Source organism: Natrix helvetica, assembly GCF_964273705.1.
Source record: "Natrix helvetica genome assembly, chromosome: 3".
Taxonomy (NCBI): domain Eukaryota; kingdom Metazoa; phylum Chordata; class Lepidosauria; order Squamata; family Natricidae; genus Natrix; species Natrix helvetica.
In genome coordinates, this window is record NC_138549.1 from 140,073,823 (window position 1) to 140,092,635 (window position 18,813).

The window sequence follows — 18,813 nt, forward strand, 5'->3', positions numbered from 1 at the left end:
TCATCTCAGTCTCTGACATCAGGCGTGTCATCTTCTTTTTCAACATTGTTTTCTTCTTCCTGTTAGTTTCTTCTTAATATTCTTCTTAATATTTGGCATTGCTATAATATTTTGCTCCTTCAGTGAACTCTACTCATTTTAAAGCACTATTTCATTTTGACTTTTCATTTTTATTATTATAATTTGAAAACAATTATCCAGTGCTATCAATTTATAAACAATTTATAGCCGCCCATCTCGCAGCACTGATAACGGGCAGTGCTCAGGGGATCAAAACTAAAAATCAATTTTTGCTATTTCTACCATCACTACATGCAATAATTCTCTTCATTCCCCATTAAAAAGTAGAGAATAAAACAGCCTGAACAATAATACATTAAATGACTCATAGTGAAAAAAGTCTTTATAATGACAATATTTTCTGTTTTTCATCGCAGTCTCCCTTTCTCTCTTTTACTTACTTCAAACCTGTGAGTTCTGAATAATTAAATAAGAGAGTTGGGAGGGACCTTAAGATTGTCTAGTCCAAGCCCCTGCTCAATCAGGACACTCATACCATTAAAGACAAATGATTGTCCAATCTCTTCTTCAAAATCTCCATTGCTAGAACACCCACAACTCCTGAGGGCAAGCCGTTCTCCTCATTAATTGTTATGTCAGGAAATTTCTCCTTATTTCTATGTTGGTTCTCTCCTTGCGTTTTCTGTTCTGCCTTCAGATGCTTTGGATAATAGCTTGACTCCCCCTTCTTTGTGGCATTTCCTTAAATATTGGAACACTGCTATCATGTCACCCCTATTCAGTGGTGGGTTTCAAAAATTTTTAGAACTTCTTCGGTAGGTGTGGCCTGCTTTGTGGGAGTGGCTTGCCAGCCATGTGACCAGGTAGGAGTGGTTTACCAGCCATGTGACCAGGTGGGGGTGGCTTGCCAATCATGTGACTGAGTGGGAGTTGCTTGACAGTCATGTGACAGGGTGGGCGTGGCCAACGTGTAAAATGTGATGAAACTCACTTAACAATGTTCTTGCTTAGCAACCAAAATGTTGGCTCAGAAACTCTGGCATTTAAAGCACGCAAGTCTTAAAGCTGTCAAGTTACAAGACCCTTGCACCCCTAACCCTTTAGAAAAAAAAAACCAGAGGTGTTCAAACTTGACAGCTTTAAGACTTGTGGACTTCAACTCCCAGAATTCCTCCTCTCGCTCTTCATCTTGATGATGTGCGGACAGGCGGGGGAGGGAGCTGGAACCAGTTCTAAACAGCACTGTAGATTTGTGGAACTTCTTCCATGGAAGAGGTTAGAACTGGCAGGAACCCACTCCTACCCCTATTCCTTCTTATCATTAAACTAGCCATACCCAGTTCCTGCAGCCGTTCTTCATATTTTTAGTATCCAGTCCCCTAATCATCTTTATTGCTCTTCTCTGCACTCTTTCTAGAGTTTCAACATCTTTTTTATATCATGACAACCAAAACTGGATAACATATTCGAAGTGTGGTCTCACCAAGGCATCATAAAATGATACTTACACTGTATGTGAACTTGAACCTACCTTCAAATAATTTCATGCAACAATATTGCTTGAAATTTGCTGGAATTCTTAAATTCAGTTGTCATATTTATTCAGATATATTCTAGAAAAGCTTTTTCTACTGATGTATATCCCTGTCTATCTCTTTTGATATTATATGTTCAGAGTCATGGCTTTTTTATTTAAAAATGGAAAATATACCTCAGTATATAAATCAAAAGGGATGATTCATATGCATTTAAACCTCTTATGTGAATCCAGTCTATTCACCAATTCAGTGGTTCTCATACAACTGTACAGTATTGTGTCTCTATGCCTGCATGTTCAACAGATCAAAATGTTCAACAGGATTTATAAGATTCTAATGATTATTTTGAAAAGATTCTAATTATTTTCACTACCTAATTATTTCATGCTAAAATGATCAACATGGTAGCAAGGCAGTTTATATGCAATGTCAAAGCAGATCAGAGCAGCCAATTAATGTTTTATGGCCAGGCTATGACATTGTCAGACAATTATGAAATTGCCTCCAACAAATTCTGACTAAGCTCCAGTCCCCTCAGGTCTCCATTTGTCCAGTCCACCCAGGACCTTTTGCTTCAGAAAGAAAATGATTTGATAATTTAGGGTTTTGATGATTAGAAAGGTTATAGAAAGAAGAAAACTAGGATGAAATTGGAGAAAACAGTTTGATTAGAACTGTATGTATAACCGCTGAGAGGATATCAGAAGTCTGTTCTTTATATGTGTAATTTTTTCATGCTTTCTTTTTTCTATGTTCTCTTTCCTGTTTTTTTCTTTTCTTTTTCATATTTACTTTGATTTAATTTTCTTTCTTCTTTCAATTGTATTACTTGTTATTTAAGAAGTGTCAGTTCCCACTGTCTCTGTAGCTAGGTCCTATACCCAACCCACAAACAAAGAACCACCAAACTCTTTTGGATGATAGCAATGCCTAAGGCTAAGCAAAAGCCAAATACAATGTCTAATTTCAAAGAAGTACACTCTCCTCCTCCACCACCCCAATCCATGAGAGTAGAAATGATCTTTTGCTTTCCAGTAGCTCTGGCCTTAACTTATGGCTGATTATCATCAGCTGGATTTTGAATTTCATATTTTAAAATTCTGCCTGAGAACAGTTACCTGAATAAATTTTATGATCTTGAGATGTCATCGTTTTAACACCAATTCTGCCACTGATCTCCACTACCATTTGATCTTGCTGTTGCCTTAACTTTGTTTTACCACTAAGTTTTTGCAGCAGAATAGTAATGTTCACTGTAGTAGTACTAATTTGATTTTCAATTGCTCTTCAACTACTATGTTTGCTTGATTCTTATATCGTGAATCAAATCCCTATCCTGGACTGCACTTTGACGATAATTTAATTTGTCCATAACTGTTACGCGTGCATCTGACCCCAAAGGGATTGACTTTACCAGTAGTGGGCTGCTGCCAGTTCAGACTGGTTTGGGCAAACCGGTAGTTCTGGTGAGCAGTTGGCTCCGCCTACCCGCCCCTGCCCTATCCTGTCCTATATTTCCATGGTGTTTTTTTTTTCCAGCTCAGCTGATTCATGTGGCACAGTTAATTGCTGCGCCTCAGCTATTTTACTCACCGGTGCTACAATAGAAGGTAAGCTTTAGAGCTTAAAATGGGTGGTTTTTTAATGCTGCGCATGCGCGCAAGCATGCATTAGGCGCGCACATGCATGCTCACCGAACCGGTTGTAAAACTAGTTGCAGCCCACCACTGGACCTTAGCCACCATGGTGACCACTTTGCCTATGAGCAAACTTTTCCATTCTAGCCATTTTGTGAGAATATACACAACATGCTCAAAAATTCTAGATGTCTGTTCAGAGAAGTTTGTGTACCTATATTATAGAGTTTCATTCATTCACATCTAAGGAAAACAGATACTTATTATAAGTAAAGAACTTTTATATTATAATTTAATTATAATTGCTTTAATTTGTGTCCTGTGCTATCAAATTCCCTTTTGGTGAGACCCAAAGCTATAAAGTGAGACTATTATGGAGACAAAAAAAATATTATATTCAAAATATCTGATTCCATGACTCCTACATCATTTCTATTTCAGACAGAAAAAAAATGTTTTGGGATTAATTCTATATCATAGCCACAAGCAACAACAACATACCCACACAGTATCTTGTTCAAATATGTTAGAAATGTTCATAATATAATAATTGCCTGCAGGAAAATGATAAAACTATAGGAAATTATATGAGCAAGACATTTAAAGATGCATACTAATAGCACAGTTTGAAGTGTACAAAGCAAAAATAACATTTAAGGGATTTATATTCTGCCTTTTCATCAATCAAAATGTAATGGCCATATATTCTCAGATTTAAAATATTACCAATATGTCCTAAAGCTGAATATATGGTACAACATTTATTACAGCTAAACAGAGAATACATTTTTTTAAATTTCAAAGCAGCTGGGGAAAAAAAGTTCTGTCTATTCTCTGAAAATGGAAGTATTTTCCACAAAATTGTAGAATTGGAAGAGGTCATTTTGGTCAAGGGATTAAATCCCCTGCACCACTCAAAAATTCAATTAAAGCATGCCCAACAAAATATTCTCTACTTAAACAACTCTAGCGAAGAGGAACTCAACATCTCAAATGTATATTGAAGTTACATTGACTCAAAAGAGTTCACTATTATCCACTATCAAATATAAGAAAAGCTTTCGTAAGATTCAACTGGAATATATCCTTTTGGGAACATATTTTGGTTTTATCACAGTTTATGCTGTGTGGACTGTCAAAGAACCAGTACTCTGTGTGGCACACTCTTTTCAGTGCTTGAAAAGTGTGTCACATCTTGCTTTATTATCTTTTCTTAAAGCTGAACTTTTTAGATTTAGTTTTTAGTCTCCTGACTATTGTCTAGATCAGGGATGCCAAACTCCTGGTCTATGAACTGGCACTGGGCCTTGGCATGTCAGAAACCGGGCTGTGCAAATAAGTGAAGCCCCATCTGCAAGATGCAGGCAGCACACAAAACCACTCCCCCTCCAGTCCGCAGAACAACCTTTCATCACGGAAACAGTCCCCGGTTGCCAAAAGGTTGGGAGCTCCTGATCTAGATGACAATGATCAGTTCTTTGCATCTATATCAGTTTGTCTGAATCTTTCTTCAAAAGTGGTTTCCAGAAACAGGCACTATACTGAAGACAGAGCCCGAACAATGTAGAATACAGTAGAACTAGGATTCAGATCAAATTATCCAGCAAAGGATAGATTTAGATTTGGGTGGTATGGATATTTGTGATAGAATAAAGTCAAGGATAATGCAGATTTCAAAAATAACTATGTTAGATATGCCATATTGAGAATATGGGATAGAAACAAATCCAACTGGTTCACAAAAACATCTTTGCAACTGTCAGTCCAAGAAGCACTCTATGATAATGAGTCCTCAAACTATGGCCCACAGGCTACAGGGGGCCCGTCGAAGCCATTAATCCGCCCCGCACGGGACCACGAGGCTGCCCTGCCCACATTGCCCATCCATCCTTCAGCAAAGCGCAAGACCTACATTCGCAAGCCCGCGGACTGGAACTGAAACACCCCCAGGAGCAAAACAAATTAAAGTTTAATTTGTGTGCATTGTTCAATGGACTGTTAAATTGTCCATGCCCACCTAGTCACATGACCCAGTCATGCTCACACAGTCACATGACTATCTAGCCACGCCCACCCAGCTGGTCTGCCCCCTCCCAACAGTCTGAGGGACCGTGAATTGGCCCCTTGTTTAAAAAGTTTGAGGACCCCTGTACTAGGCTAGAGGACACAATAGAAATTAAATTCCAAGAGGATATGTTACTGTATATTACAGCAGGAATATGTATATTCCTCCAGCATGTTAAGAATCATGACAAAATATAATCTGTATAATTTGGAAACAAAATCTTTGTTTGACTAATACTTCAGGACACATTATCAATACATTCACTTCTTTGTGTGGGTCCAATTAATTTAACTCTTGTTTTTTCAAGGTATGAAAAAAATAATGAATACCCTAAATGATATTTTAAAGAGGCATAATTATGTGGGCGCTCAAGAAAAATGCCAAACAAATACCTGATTTTGTATTAAGCATACTGTACAATGGATTCTTTGTACTTTTTCATATTCAGTTAAATTCCAGCTGGTGACCCTAAATATGATGCATGTGGCTTGAAATTGATTTCTGCCTTGGTTGCTAAGTGACTGCTTTGATTTAGAAATCTTACTGTTCATTGACACTGATTACTGAGCAGCAGAGCTCCTAGAATTAGAATTCAAGTGACATATATACTAAGGAATAGTTTGTGCAAATTTAATAATAGGGAATGCTTTTCTGGAGGGGTTTGACTATCATTCCATCCAGAAAATATTATGATTAAAGAATCTGAGCCTCTATATTTTGCCACAGAATAATTTAGTGACATCCTCTAGATTATTTAAATAGCAAATATATTGAAGTTTAGGAGTGCAATACCAGTTCATAAATACAGTATAATTAGGACATGTTCACTTTCACTGTACAAAAATAATTTCAGAGACGATCACAGCCACTGTTATCAAGCAAATAAAGTACCTATAACCACAAAGCAATTATTCTACAAGGCAACATTTAATTACTTAAATGCCAAACACAATTTTTAAAAGCAAGCTTACAATCTAAGCTTCCACCCTGACAATCAATTCATCACTTTTTGTATTTACTGTATATTTCCTACTACTATATTATACAGGGTTGGGCTTCAAAAATTTCAGCAATGGGTTCTCTGTCCGGTTGCTGGGTGGGGCTGGCTATGGTGGGCGTGGCCTAGTTGGCCTCCTGCAGCACGGCGGTGGGTGGAGGGGCTGATTTTACCTTCCCCAGGCTCCAGAGGCTTTCCTCGAGCCTCTGGGAGGGCAAAAACTGCCTCTCCCGGGCTCTAGCCTTCCAGAACTTCCTGGAGGCCCATTTTTCCCCATCCCTGAGGCTCCGCGTGGGCCCTGCACTTACTTCGCATCCAAAACAGGCTGTGTGGAGACTCCTGAGAGGGGAAGGGAGGGGCAGGAGGGGTGGGGCGGGATGAGCGGGGCCAGCCAGGGATGGGATTTGGAGGTTATCCGAACCGGCCATAACATTAGCTACGGGTTCTCCCGAATCCGGGTGGATCTATAGCAGCCCACCCCTGCTACTATACCGTTACCGTACAATTTACAAAAATATTGTGAAAATTCAAATAATTAGAGGGTAATCCTATTGGTATATTGCAGTTTTTCAGGTAGACATTCAGCATGCAACAGTAATAGATATGAGTTTTAATATTTTAATATATATTGGACTTTTAGCATTACAGGATGCCTTGAGCATGTAAGTAGGTGGCATGCAAATTATGTAAACAAAAAAAATCGATAGGGTGTTCTTTTAAGAATATATTTAACAGGTAACACACGTTCTTCAACTACTACAAACTTTACAAAACATAGGGACAATAATACAAATTGCTTAAGCATCCTATATGTCTTATATGTAATACAGGTAGTCCTCAACTTACAACCACAATTGAGCCCAACATTTCTGTTGCTAAGTGAGACATATTTAAAGAGAGTTTTGCCCCATTCTACCATTTTTTATGCCACAGCTGTTAAGTGAATCACTGCAGTTGTTACATTAGTAACATGGTTGTTAAGTGAATCTGGCTTCCCCATTGACTTTGCTTCTCAGAAGATGGCAAAAAGTGATCACGTGACCCCAGTACACTGCAACCGTCATAAAAATGAGTCAGTTGTAAAGCATTTGAATTTTATCACATAACCAAGGGGGATGCTCTAATGATTGTAAGTGTGAAAAATGGTCATGCCACTTATTCAGTGATGTTGTAACTTGGAAAGGTCACTAAATAAAACAATCGTAAGTCAAGGACTACTTGTACAGATTTGTTTCCTTTCTCAGTGGACATTTAAAAATACTAAGCAAAATTATTTACTTAAAAGATGGAGACAGCATGAAATTAATATTCTTTTGCTGATAGAAGTCATTCATCAGCAAAATAGAATGATTTTCAATAATTCTGCCTCCTACCAAATAAAATATCTTTCGATCGGTATGAAGGTATGTGAATTGTTCTTCATCCTATTCCACCAACAAATGCTTTCATCAGCAGAAAGATATCAACTGAATATTGCTATCAAGCTGTACCCATATTGTTTCATATTTGCAAAGCCCTATTGATCAAACAATTTACGTCTGAACAATTAACAATAGGATCAGATTGCAGTGCTGGTAACTAAAATATTTCCTATAAGAAAAAAAATATATGCAAATTGTAAAGTCATTGACATCCATTTAGCATTTCTGAAATTCCATAAATAAATTTCAACAGTGGTCAGAACACTTCATGATCATGCAAATGAACAATAACAATAAGTAATTTTCTAAGGTTCGGCTGCATAACCTCCTTGCCCTGGGGCCAGGATGGCACCAATTACAGTTTTGGAGACATGAATGCAAAATATCATCATCAATTGACTCCTAACTCATCTCAACAACCATTTATCTCTTGTACTTCAAGAAACAAGAAAAATGGCATGTGCCAAATCCTGCAAATGGACTGGTGAAATGCCCATCCTGAGCAAGCAATTGCTCTGCTGAATTGGATATTGGATTAAATAACTTTTAAGATGACATTCTAATTGTATAGGACCTATGATGGCAAACCTATGGCACGCATGCCATGAGTGGCACGCAGAGCCCTCTCTGTGGGCACGTTCACCATCTCTAGCTGCTTTTCTGGTTTCCAATGCTCCAGTGCTCACATGCATGTACATGCATGCATGTTCTGGTATGGGCACTCGGTGCCGAAAAGGTTCCCCATCACTAGTATATGTCTATGATGCTATGACTATTGGATGCTTTTTACTTATGCAGATAGAAACTGTATAGCAATGTTTAGCAAATAGCAATAACTGGTGTATGCTTTCCCAGCATGAATGGGTAAAGGAAGGAAAGTTATCAATGGGAGTCTGTGGTAACTGCTGTCCTGACAGAACATCTAGCCAAACTTTGACATCTGGAGAGTGATTTCCCAAGTCAATTTCATTTCTAGCTGATATCAGCATGGAAGACAGACAGCTTAAGGCCACTGTAGAATTGCTCAGTCTTTTCAGTAGCACTATCCAATAGCATTCTATAAAAATAGTGATCTTTTCAAAAGGATGCATCAGTGGTCATTAATTGTAAAAGTATACTGTATTGTCCCACAGGGGAACACGAAGGTTAATATCATATAACCACACAAAGAAATATATAGTGCTTCTGTTCTCTAAGCTCAATTAACATTAGTGGAAAATTTAACTGAGGGGGCAAATCTAGTATAAATACTGCAGTGCAATATATATATGACTCAATGCTTCATTAACACTTCTGTCAGAAGCATTGAAAATAAGAAGTGGGAATTGTTCACTAAAGATAGTATTAAAGAAAATCTTCACAACACAACACCCTGGGGAAATCAAATAGCGACAAAATATTCAACATCAGCATAGCATACCTCTCCATAAAAAGAACTAGCAAAGTAATGCCCATTCCTTATTTAAACTACTTAAATGAGGGTATAATGAAGGATAATAGTTTCATGTAAGATGCCTATGGAGATTCTCAGTCATACAGGTATTGTTCTAGAACTGAAGCTTTTTCAGGATGAAAAGCAAAATATTTTCAAGGGGGGAAAAAACTAAGTCCAGTTGTCTTTTGAATAGCACCTTTGGGACTTCATGTAAGCTCTTTTAAGTACATCAGAGCAACACCTTTCAAATGCTGCCAAGTGAAGAAATGAGTGCAATAAAACATGTTTTAACACACAAAAAGCATTAATAGTTGACAAGGTGAGTATTACTTTGGGGCAAGTATTAATATAATGATTATATATTTAATCTGCACTCTAAGCTTTTACAATACATTGATGAATACGATTTGTTCAAAAAGAACAGAAAGTATTAAAATAAAAAACATTTATTCATTGTTATGCTAGTGTTGGCTTTATACCAGCCCAATACATTCCAAAAATTCTCGAGTCTAGTAATCCTAATTAAAAGTGAAAACTAGAATCATATGAAAGCATACTTTTGGGAACAGGGAAATCTCCCATATTAATTCTATCCAGATTCAAGAAAGGAAAAGGGGGGAGGGAAACTCCCCTCTTCAGATCAGGTGGTGACAGTTTACTTAATGGCTCTGAGTAGAGCTTTTTTACTTGAGAAAATAGCTATACCTAAGTGTCCCACAACTCAGGTTAAAAAACTTAGAAAGATAAATATCCCAAGGGTGCATTCAGCAGGCTAGTATTATGTTGTGTTTTAACACCAAGGTTTTGTCCCACTGCTCAACTAAAGAGAAGATACAGATGATGCAAACTTCAGATTACAAACTACTGTTTGCAAAAAATAATAAAATTAATAACTCAATACTAATAGGAAACTTTAATTGCCCCAAATTCATGAATTGTGTTGTTGACAACATTGCCCATCAGAGAGTGCAGGAAAGTACAAAAGGATCAGATATTCTTTACTTGATACTGAAAAGTAGGAAAATCTATATTGAGAAAATGGAATATGCAAAAACACTAAGAAGGCATGGGGTTCTGAAGTTCTTACTTTCAGGGGAAAGTAAAAATTGTGTATAGTTAAATGTATATCCTGGACTATAATGAAATAAAATTTAATAATCCTAGAGCAATTATAAGCAGGGTCTCATTAAAGGAGAAATAATTGGGGGGACCCCCAAGACTCCAGAAAAGAAGATAGATACCAAAAGCAAACCTCCAAATAATTCCAATAAAATAAAAATAAGGACAGCAGATAAAACCAATTTAGTTATCTAAAAGGCTAGGATGGGCTAGAACAGTGGTTCTCAACCTTTGGGTCGGGACCACTTTGGGGGTCAAACGACCCTTTCACAGGGGTCACCTAAGACCATCGGAAAACACATATTTTCAATGGTCTTAGGAACCGAGACACCAATTTTACGGTTGGGGGTCACCACATAAGGAACTGTATTAAAGGGTCGCGGCATTGGGAAGATTGAGAACCTATGGGCTAGAAGCATATATAGATGCTGTAAAGAACACAGATCCCAGATCTCTTCTAAGCTTACAGACAAGTAGCCAGAAGTGTAGAAAGAGAAGCGAAAGCTCCAAATGGTCTGACATTCAGGAAGGATGCTAAGAACAATGAAATAGTCCTTTTTAGGATTTGATGGGAGGATAAAAATGCCAAACAGAATCTAACATCTGGCTGATTATGCAATGAACTTTAATAATAATACTATGACATTCTTGGGTTTTGGTTAAAAACTTGATCTGTGTGAAGGCCAACACCAGAAGAAGAAAATAATGGTTTCCAGAAGAAGAAAACCCACCCTAAACTGCTGCAATCATAAATGCAGGCTGGTTGCCAAGTGCCCGAAATGCAAAAATGTGATCATTCATGCTGGAATTTTGAAACCAGGTCATAAGTAGCTCTGGGAGGTCCATCATCACTTCAAAAGGTCACTAACTGACCCATTGTACATCAAGGACTACCTGTATTTAATTTTTGTCCCATTTTCTCACTGTGCTCCATCACTTTTATTACTAGTCTTTGCAGATCTTTTGTATTTGATTAACAGAGAGTAGTATCATAGGATACCATACGGCAGATTATTGATGTCTCTTCCTCCAATTTCAAAAACATGATCATCCTCTTCCAATTTAGCTTCCCTTAATAAGAATCCAGCATATAGGGTGAATAAATAAGGGGAGAGAACATCATTTTGTCTTATTTCTTTGTCAACCTGGAGCCAGTCTTTCACAATATTTTGTCTATAACAGGAGCGTCAAACTCGGCGGTGTCAAACTCAGCAGTGATGTATCAGGATTTTTTCGCCCTTAGCTAAACCAGGTGTGGGTATGGGCAGCACACGACACATCTGGTGCATCCGGGAGCTTAACAGCCCTGGTCTATAGTATTTTCTCATTAAAACAATGGGATGTTTTGGGATTCCCAAACTGGATGGCCCCCGGGCAACGGTGATGTCACCCATTCAGTCCTTTCAACCTGAAAGTGCTTTGGTGCTCCCGACACAACTGAAGGAGTAGTAACTTGATCATCTGCATACGAAATTAGAGATACTGTATGGTAGTTTGTATACTCTGTTAAATTTTCTTTTTTTGGTAATGGAATATAGATTGCCAATCTGATGGCCACAGTGTCAGTCTCCAAATGTTCTGGCTTAGCTTGGTTAGAATCTTTACTGATTTCTTTTCTAGTGCTTGCCATATTTCAGTGGGAATATTTGTACCATATTTAACTACCCAAGGATTATGGATCAAAGGCCAGATAAGATCTATTTTTAATCCACCTATTACTATTACTCCTGGATTATCACCCTTTAAAAACTGACAACACAGACAGATTCTGTATAGGACTGTATGAAATCCAGTTGAATTTCATTATTAGTCTGAACATGCTTACTAACTAGTAGTTAGATTTGCATCCTGACTTTAAGGAGTTCTACCTCTGCTTTAAGTATACTTTTTTAAAACTTTTTTGTTATTTCGATTACTAGTTTTTAAAGATCATTATCTTACAATTTCTTAGATACTAATGAACATTATTGTAAATATTATTGTCTTATTCTAATTAGGATTATGTTTAATTAATTATATGGTGCTTAGTGTGTCTTAAGTTTCATTGGGTTCAATCTTATAAATTTTAGCTTACTAGCCTCTCTATAGTGAACATGTCATTATCATTTAAAATTATAAATCTATTAATAAATGGTGTTTTCAGTCAACACTTGATAACTTTGTCTTCAATGTTTATTTTACACTTTTATTATTCAAAGACAGAAATGACGATTTATAATAATGAATCAGAAAAAGCTAAATACTGCATCAGTGTCTTAGAAACATGTTTCTAGGACATATCACAAAACAAAAGCTTTTATTAAAAAAAGAAGCAAAATGTCAAATTAAGAATCATATATCTTTGAATGACAAAATACATTGTTAACCTCTAGAAGTGTAAATATTTCAGTTAAAAATGTGTGGTTTCAGAAGCCTTTTTAAAAATGGATTAGACCAGTGGTTCTCAACCTGTGGTCTGTAGACTGCTGGGGGGAACCACAATGTCTTCACAGGGAGTCTGTGAAGGCGTGAAAAAAATTATGATTTAAATCTTGAGTTAAGTTTCGGGAGTCTGTGGCCATGGCCCATGACCACAAAAAGCATTTAAAAGGGATCCATGGTGAAGAAAAGTTTGAAAGCCACTGGATTAGACAAATGCATCAGAAATTGTGATGAATGTTACAAAATATGATTCAAGATGAAGGGAAGATTTTTACTATTTTGATTTCCAGTTTATCAATCTATTGATTTCAGTTTGTTTCAATTGATACTCCATTCTTTCATTAAAAATGTCACTTCTTGAAATTGAAGGAGATCATTTGTTTCTTGGAGATCTGAATTGAACTCTTTCCCCAAATCTTGACAAATCTGTTCATATAAAAGTAACTCTGCTAAACTCCCCAAAATGTTTTAGACTCTACTGTACACCAGTGCTTTCCCTTTCAGACATATAGCAATAACCACATCTTTTGGACATTTTTTTCTTTTTTGTCTTTTGCCCTCATCCAGTTCATTTTTAACCATTTTAACCACATTTCACCTTTCTCCAGAGAAAACACATCAGACCGTAAGTTTACATTTTTGTCTGCTGTTGTATAACTGTGCTAGTCATTAATTGTTGATCATTGTAATTATATGGTATTCTCTCTTCTGTATATCTAGATGTAAAAAAGAATAGAACTTGGATTAGAAACAGTAATTTTTTTTGCCTCTTGATTTCTTTCCTATTTCACTTGGAGCAGCTTCAAATACCTTGGGATGTATTACATGAAAAACTTCAATGAGCTATCATCTCAATAATCAGAAACATGGCAAATAAATAAGCATTATAGAAATTTATACATCAAAATACCTTGAGGGTACTATGTACTGTTTTGGTAATATGAACTGGACTTCCAGAGTCTAAAATACATACACACCAGCTGAAATAATTGCTTTGTCATTATTATTTAATAATAGATTGTATTCATTAGGCAAAATAATAAATCAGACAAATTCCTGAGGTTAAATTTAAAGCATACACAAAAGAAAAGAGTTTGGGAGATACAGCAAGAAAGCTGGGAGGAACAGGCATTGCGAACTTTCTGACACCTGTTTATTCCCTGCCTGATGCTAGGGCCTTGAAATTATTTTTCTTCCTGTATGTTTGTCCTAAAAGGCAAAAATTGCAACCTCCCATTGACTCTTACTTTTTAACAAGCATTAGAAAATCTTTCCTAATAGCTCAAACCATTTTTCTAAGCTAATTCTACACAAAGCCACAATTCTGTGCATAGCAATGATTGGCCTACTGTGTGCAAGTATTAAAAACACAGAAACAGGCAACCTGGCTCTTCAAACAAGTCTTGGAGCTTCTGCCTTCAAGTTGAACAAGAGGATGCCTATGTTTAAATGTAAGGTACAATCAAATAACAAAAGAGACAGAGTTTTGTAAAATCTAATTCAGAACACCGAGAATATTTTAATCTTATAGTGGGGTCTGTGTATATACATAGTTCTAAAATCTGATGCTTATGGAACACACAAAAATGGTTCAGCAGCTGCTATGCTATATGGCAGCTGTTTCTCTTGTTCTGTACTGTCATGCTGTCCCTGTTTATTTCAACCATTTGTCAATCCATCTGTTGTTTCAAACTAGATTTCAAAAGCTTCCGGATGGAGAGCGGCCATTCAAGTTACAAACCACCTTTGGAAATGCACCTGTCCCATCTGAGCATTACGATAATCAAATTAAGGTTATCTTTTCATCTCATCCCCTCAAGTAAGCAATTCATCCATGATACAGTTTTCCTTTTTCACAAGACTATGTTCAGGGACTAGATATATTATTCATTTCTAGGAAGAAACATCATCACATAATACTACCTGGTTTCACATAGGCTTCTGATAACACCTAACCTGTTAAGCCTAAAAAAAAAAACCCAGGACCTTCATTAAGACATTCAGTGAAAACCGAGCTACTGCCATAGATGCAAATTGCAAAACTGCATTAAATCTTGGCGAAAAAAATCGATACGGCCCAGTCTACGTTATTCAGAGACCTTTCAAAAAAGAGGAATAGATTCAGCCCATTTTTCAAATATTAGAAACAACCGCTTTTGAGCGATGCCAAAATCAGCTGGCTTTGAATACTGTTCAAGGCTTCAGGGTAGGAGCAGCCTCTCTCTGGCTTAAAGAGCAACAGGCTAGGCTGGGCTTTTTCATCTGGTTTCTTTTAACAGTAGTTTCCCCCGCTAAGAGCCACAAGCCAGCCTCGTACCATCGGGGTACAAAGGACGCACGTTCCCCCTCCGTCTCTCTCAGCAGCCTTAATGTTCCGGGCGGAGCTGGCCATCTCCAGCTTACTACATCTCTTTCCCTGCGCTCAGCATCGCGGCGGCGGCCGTCTGTCTACGCCCATCGCCTTTACCGTTTTTGCTGGGAGCCAGGCTGCCGGCTCACTCTTTGGAGCATCTGCCCTGGGGCGATGGGCGGCGGGGACCACCAAGCTGGAAAGCAGGGAACCCGCCGCTCACCCCTCCAGAGAGCTGCACGGGAAGCCCGCCGTTGAAGCTCCCAAGGCGCGGCATCCTCCGTGGCAGAAAAGCCCGAGGCGAGGATCGGGGGATCGGGCATCCGGAGACGTCCACCCCGAGGCACGCTGGCGCTCGCCGCCTCGCTTGCTCTCCACTCCCGCGGCAGTGTCAGGGGAGGGGGGCTGACGTGATGCGGCAAGGATGGATAGGCGGAGGCCTCTGGAGCGGGCGGCGCACTTGTCTCACCCGCTCAGGCCATGAAAGCGCCGGCTCGCCGGACCGTCCGGGCTCCGGTATCCCGCTACCGACTGACCGCAGCACCTCATGCTGGCGCGATGGCTACGACCAGCCCAGATTCCCTCAAAGCAACAGAAGCAGCAAGTGTTGACTTAGTTCTTTGCCCATCCGCGCACTCTCGCCCGGTGGGAAAGGGATGAAAGAGGCAGCCGGCAGGGGAACGCCATCGCATTCGGCTCCTCCGGATACAAACCGCTACTCACCGCTTGGACAGCAGCTTCTCCTCGCAGCGGGTACAACAGCGTCCCGGCTCGAGAGAAGCCACGCCCCCAAGCCCGTCCCTATCTCACGTCTCGCCATGCCCCCTTTTCCATTCCAACCAGTTCTCCTGAATATTACTCAGCGCTGTTTCGATTGGTGGAAGCGACGCGCTGCTTTTGCTTCGCCGGGAAGATGTTTTCTTAGCCCCGCCTCTCCCCATGCGGATAAAGGAATGACAGCACAGGGGCGGGCTTCTTACGTTGATGCTATGGACGACCCTAAACGAAGAACGCTGGTAATTCAGTTGAACAGGTTCCCATGCGTGCATGTGTATGTTATACGTACGTGTGTATGTGTGTGTGAATGATGTATGTGTGTATGTGTGTGTAATGTATGCTTGTCATATATGACACAGGCATACACATAGATACCCATATACATATATGCATATGAAAAAAAATTCCAGTCAATTACACTTCCTCCTCTGTTGAGCAAGAAATCAAAAAATGGGCACACACGTTCCAGTACATTTAATGTATTTCCATTTATTTCCATTTATCAACTTGGTTTGAGCCTTGTTTTGTTAAACTACATCCATTATTTAGCAACTGCTGCTTTAAAAACTTGAATAAACAGGCACAGATCAGGTTGTATTTATTATACTTTTAAATCACACAGTAACACTAAGGATCTAGTCTTATTCCAATTTAGATAATGCAGAAACCGTTATTCACTCAGATAACTCTAAGCCATGTACAAGAAAAACATCCAGAGGCAATGCAACAATAAAACGGCACAATTACATAAAATCTAACACAATGTACAATTAATCTTCTTTCTGCAGTAAGCTTCCTTCTTGTATGAAGCTACATAAGATTATTATTCTATTTTAATTCTGAATTTATAGTTCTGAATTTTAATTAAATTCTGAATTTTAATTAATTTAAATTCTGAATTTTAATTAATTTAATTCAGAATCAATTCTGTAATAAGCTTATTCAGTAATAAGCCACATAAGCTTTTTCTACATAAGCTTTCTTCCAATAATATGCCACAAGATCTGCTACAGTAAGCATATCTGCTGTTTAAAATAACTGGCCTCTATTCAAGTTTTTCTTGTACCCCTACTTCTAAGTGTATTGGTGCAAAATACATAAACTATACCTTGAGGGTTTGTACATCGAGCCATCTATACAGAACAGTTTTATTTATAACTAAACCTAATATGAAATTTAATAAAAATTAATGAAAATAAAACATTGAAATAAGGTACTTCATTAGGTACACTATCATTTATAAGTTGACTTCTTTTTAAATTGTTTTTATAGTTAGGCCTTTAATTACATTTTTATTGCAAGTAAAGCAGAGAGTATAAATAGCTTTGACTAAATGTTGTAGATTAAATCATAAAGGCATTTTTTTTCTTAGTTGGTTGAATTGACACAATTATACTAGGCTAAAATAAGGCTGGCTACCTTTACCTCAGTATGATGCAAACTAGCTCAGTGATTAATTTATGATTTAGAACAGAGTTCCCCAACCTTTCTGGCTTTGCGGACCAGTGGAGGGGGGGATGGTTCTGTGCAAATGGTGGGCAAGCGCAAGCAAACAACTCCATTTGTGCAAACAGTGGGTGCACGCTCCTGCCACTCATGCAAATAAAGCGTGCATACATGTGCTTATTTACTGCTCACACAAGTGGGGATGCGTGCGCATGGGCTTGCCTGCCATTCCCGCAGCCCAGTTCCAAACTGCTCAAGGCCCAGTAGTGGGCTGCAGCCTGGGGGCTGGGGACCCAATTTAGAGTGTTTTGCATTCCCAATCAATTTACTAATTCTTCTATGTTTTATGAATATATAACACATTCAACATATTGAAGTACAAAGTACCCAATTGTAGTTTAGCCTAGGGGTGGTGCAATAGCTCAGCAATTAGATGCTATGTTTGTCAGCTGGAAAGCAGACAGCCCAGATTCAAGTGCTGCACGATGGGATGAGCTCCCCTTACTCACCACAACTCCTGCCAACCTAGCAGTTTGAAAGCATGCATATGCAAGAAGATAAATAGGTATTGCTGACAGAAAGGTTATTGCATTCCATACTTTCATGATGGCGGAAGTATCTCTCAGACAATGCAAGTTCCCTTGGCTGAGAACCAAGATGAGCAATGCCCCCTTGAATCGATGAGAACTAGAAAGGAGAATCCTTTATTTTATCCTAGTGTGTTCCGGAAACTCAATCACTGAGTAGTTTACAGTTCAATATTTCTATAAATTCAGGTAATTGGGTTAAGTAAACTAAGGTTTTTATGTATTGTATTGAATGAACATAGTTTTATAATTTATGCATGTTGAAATACACAAAAATCTTAATCTTAATTGCACAAAACCTGTATAAAATGTGCATTGTTTGTGTGTGTGTGTCTGTCTGTTAGCCAAAACTACAGTTAACAAAAATCCAGGCAATCTGAGATTTTTAGTGCCGTTTAGGATAAATCTGGGTTTTGATCTTTTAGGCTCTCTAAATTCATAGCTAAGATGGCTCAGCTAAAAAAAATTATCTACAAAACCAGTTCAAATGGAAGGAATAAACTTCAGCTATCACATAAAAGAGATGAAGAACTGAGTCTGAAAGTTTTTCTTGTCCAGAAGTATCTGCAGCTAAATTTACTAGGATAAATAACATGCTTGGAAGATTCTGCTAGGTAGGACATGTTTTAATATAAGTAAACCTGTTTACATTCTACCTGTGCAACCAGGAATAAAAAGAAATTAGTCTGATGCCTTTTGCTTGAAATTATGGAGAGAGAAATTATTGTCGAATGGATACTGTATTCTTGAGCTTGGCAAGAGGAAACCAAAGGGAAGGAATTGAACATGCCCTACAGCTATTAGATGATTATTTCTCAGCCATTGGGAGCTCAATGGAGATTCACTTTCAGTTAGGTTTTCCATCCGATCTGCCTCTTTTCCCTGATTCACTGGAAAAGGAAATCGTTTTTCTCTGGTTTACAGAACAGTTTCCATCGTGGCAAAGCAGGGGGAAAACGGGTAGCTCAATGAAATGAGGAAAAAACCAGTACCAGTACG

The 18,813-nt window shown here is 38.3% G+C and overlaps 1 protein-coding gene across 5 annotated transcripts in view; it reads right to left on the reverse strand.

Annotated features, from left to right (window-relative positions):
- The window catches only part of PPFIA4 (PTPRF interacting protein alpha 4), a 125,072-nt gene extending 109,252 nt beyond the window's left edge, over positions 1–15,820 (reverse strand). For 4 of the 5 annotated variants that reach the window (XM_081947493.1, XM_081947492.1, XM_081947491.1 and 1 more), the window contains exon 1: positions 15,728–15,820. The gene's annotated coding sequence lies outside the window, so the exon portion shown is untranslated. The other variant, XM_081947490.1, reaches the window with a different exon arrangement.
- Between the last annotated feature and the right edge of the window lie 2,993 nt (positions 15,821–18,813).